The 3457-nt window shown below is 35.7% G+C and overlaps 1 long non-coding RNA gene across 1 annotated transcript; it reads left to right on the top strand.

The window, feature by feature from the left end:
- Positions 1-2703: 2703 nt before the first annotated feature.
- On the top strand, positions 2704-3089 carry LOC123446669. The gene is made up of 2 exons (XR_006631424.1): positions 2704-2932; positions 3006-3089. It is a non-coding gene; the product is annotated as an uncharacterized LOC123446669 (long non-coding RNA).
- The last annotated feature ends 368 nt before the right edge of the window (positions 3090-3457 follow it).

Genomic DNA, 3457 nt, shown 5'->3' with positions numbered 1-3457 from the left:
GCATTTAGATTTCATGAAAAAAATTAGTCAATAATTATCTAATGTGTATGCTGCTGCACTAACTTTCATGATTAAAAAGTTATCAATTGTGATTAGATAGTTCTGGTTTGAGCATATAATTCAAAAAATGGTAGAGTCAAAGCGGAACAGTGCCAATGCACTAGGTATAGGGAGAAGGTATGACCTGTGTAGAAAATTTACATCGGCCGAAAATGACCTGTGTAGAATCCATGCATATATCTTCTCCCGAAAATGACTTTTTTGTAATGAACCCAATAGAGGAGTAACCTGATAGAGCCAACGGTAATTGTTATTTGCTTATACATAATTTATCACAAGAAACTAAAAACTTAGGCTGCGCATGTGTTTAACCCAAGCATGCACATCAAACTGACTTTGCACCGTGTTCAGACATCTCATAGCGAAGTATATTTTCAGTACCTCAACACCTACAGTTTTTACCATAAAGAACCTCATAGTGCAAAAGCATGAGAAAAAAAACTTTTGAAGGAGAATGTTCATAGGAAGAGTCTATTGTAGCATGTGCAAATTGTACTTCCTATTATACCATGGTGTTCACAGTAATGTTTTTTATGCATTTCTTATGTTATGTATAATATGTTACGATCAGCGTTCTCAGCAATTCATTGAAGGATGTAAACTAAGAAGTCAAAGGCATATAAGATATAACAGTAGTCACGTTATGTGAAGGAAACTGACTGGGAGTGACCAACCTTACCTCAGGTAACTTCAATGATGTATAACTTGTGAATGTGTGAACCTCTTATGCCTTGAATCTTCCGTACAAGCAATATAAAAGAGGATTGTGGTTGCCAGTCCAATAATCTGCAGCGGACAAAGTTTTGTGAAAGTAGGCTAGCATTTTGTATATAGTTAAAATACTTTGTCCCTTAATAACATGAATAAACTGTGATATTTAATTATTCATAGAAATATATGTGAGCATCTTATTAATTGAATAATACTCTTAAGGCAAGAATAATAGTTTATGATGCTGATCATACGTGGAAAATACAGAGAATGGCCATGCAGTCTTCATTGCCTGATAGGTTATCAATTTTATTTTCGGCCACTTTGTGAAGATGGGTCAGATATCATACTTCAGCAAATTAACCTTCCTAACTAAAATACAGTACACCACTCATTTCAGATTTCCACCACAATATTGGCAAACATAGCTTGCAGCTTTGTGTTCATCGGTTACCGTATTTTAGTTACATGAACATAGGTTAATTCCAAATGTTTTCATCAGTGGAATACAATGCAAGAATTCCATTCCCAAAATGTTGGACAATTTTTTTGCTATATATCAACTATGCATAATACACTAATGAGTGCAACAGTCTAACAGATGGACGAGACCGATGAGATACACTATCAAGAACAAACTGTTTTAGTTCTCTAACGAAGTATGAATAGAGAAATTTTAGCCAGACAAGTTACCGTAACCATGATCTCCCACATGGCAAAATCATTAACTCCTTCTGATAAGACCAGCCAAAAAGCATAGTCAGATGCCAAGAAAACGCCAATCTACATAAATTCCTTGCAAAGCAACTGAAAATACTGATCAATTACTGGTTAGTCTCATCCAGATAGAAGGACACAAATGTGTGCACTGCTGAACCAAATATTGAATTCAAAGAGGATACATGAAGCAACAAAGCGACTTCATTACCATATATCAATGTGTGCACCGCCGACAAAACAATCACAATTTATTCATGGAACTTGAATAAATTTTCAAGTGTCTGCTATAACTATTTTTTAAAGGTGGATATTAAATCTTTAAATGTTTGAATCTGGTACCATAAAAATTAATGATATCGCATTCATTATAAAACACACAATTAATGATAGACTATGTTGACTACTTATCACATGGTATTGTGGATGTCCCAGATATATTTTATCATGATATCTAGAAAGGATATTAATTAAAACATGCAATTAATGATACAATCTGGTGCTTCCATCTATACAAAACATCCATTGATGTACAACTAGAAAGTCTTATAGCAATTTTGGTGCATAATCATATATAGAAAACATGAGATGCATCAATATTTTGATACAATCTGCAACTTCCATATATACAGAATTTTCCCGCGGTCCTTTAGGCTTCCAAAAATGCCCATCACCACTATGTATATAAGTCTCCATCATTGTACATAGGATCATCTCCTCTTTGACACCCTCTCCTCCATGATTATGGTAATCTCATACAGGTTGACGACCTCAAGGAGAGTGATGGCGTCGCCACCATTTCCTGTCATCCCTCGTCCCATCACCCCCCCAATTAACAGGCATGAAAAAATTGAGCTGCTTGTACGTCAGTTTGCCAACACCGTTGAATTTTGTTTGTCATTCACGAGGTTTATTCTATACACGGGAACTTGACATTTCGTCGCGTCGAGATGGAGCATATATACCAGAATTGTTGGACTATTCGTGCAATGGTCCAATGGAAGGCACAAATCAAAGAGAATTCCATGGGAAACATATACCTTCAATGCATACTACTGGATCAGGAAGTAAGGCATTGCTCATCACTATTTCATAGCATATATTTTGCTGTACACATTTGATAAACGTTTTTATTTGCTGATTATGTTGATGATTCGTATATTGCTTTAGGGGACAAAAATGGAAGCCATTACGTTCAACAATCAAGCTGTTCGTTTCAACACCATTCTTCAAACCGGCATGTCCTATGAATTCACTCGTGTAGGATTTAACCCCACTGAAATGGCAGTTGTACATTTCTTGTATCTAGACATGGAGTTTATCATGACACTAGATAGTAGGACTGTGGTTATGATTTCGGCACACAGGATATCAACGACAATTTATCCATTGTGTTTCCCACAATTTGGGGCCATCTACTCACTACAAGACAAACGCATAACTGGTGCATTTTTTATCTTTTTTCTTTCATATTTTGTTATAGAACTCAGGGTCTCATTCTGATTAAATCTTCGCAGATGTTATTGCTATTGTTGCCTATGTTAGTAAGATACAAACTCTATGGGATCCAATATATGATAGACATGTCCCTTTGCTCGAAATTGGCCTCATGAACTTTCGGTGAGAGTCGTTTATAATATGAGATTTACATATGCTTTTTTGAGTTAATTGTTGCAAAGATAAACTAAAATTTGTTTTTGTCTGTAGACGTCAGATAATTTTCCTACGCATATATGACGAGCACGTTGGCCATCAATTTTACCATTTGCGACGCAGCGTAAATGAGTTCGAAAAAATATCAATTACCTACATACAGTTTAATCGGAGGCGTCAATGCTTGCAAACTATGCGGGAGAGCACGTTCACCTATTCTCCTAATATTGATCATGAGGGTCATCATCTACAAGGCAGGTGTTGCGTACTATTTCAAATTTTTGTCTTTATATTTTCTTGTACAATACTATGTCAT

The sequence above is a fragment of the Hordeum vulgare genome, chromosome 4H (assembly GCF_904849725.1).
Source record: "Hordeum vulgare subsp. vulgare chromosome 4H, MorexV3_pseudomolecules_assembly, whole genome shotgun sequence".
In the NCBI taxonomy this organism is placed as follows: domain Eukaryota; kingdom Viridiplantae; phylum Streptophyta; class Magnoliopsida; order Poales; family Poaceae; genus Hordeum; species Hordeum vulgare.
This window is presented reverse-complemented; position numbering and strand designations above follow the sequence as displayed.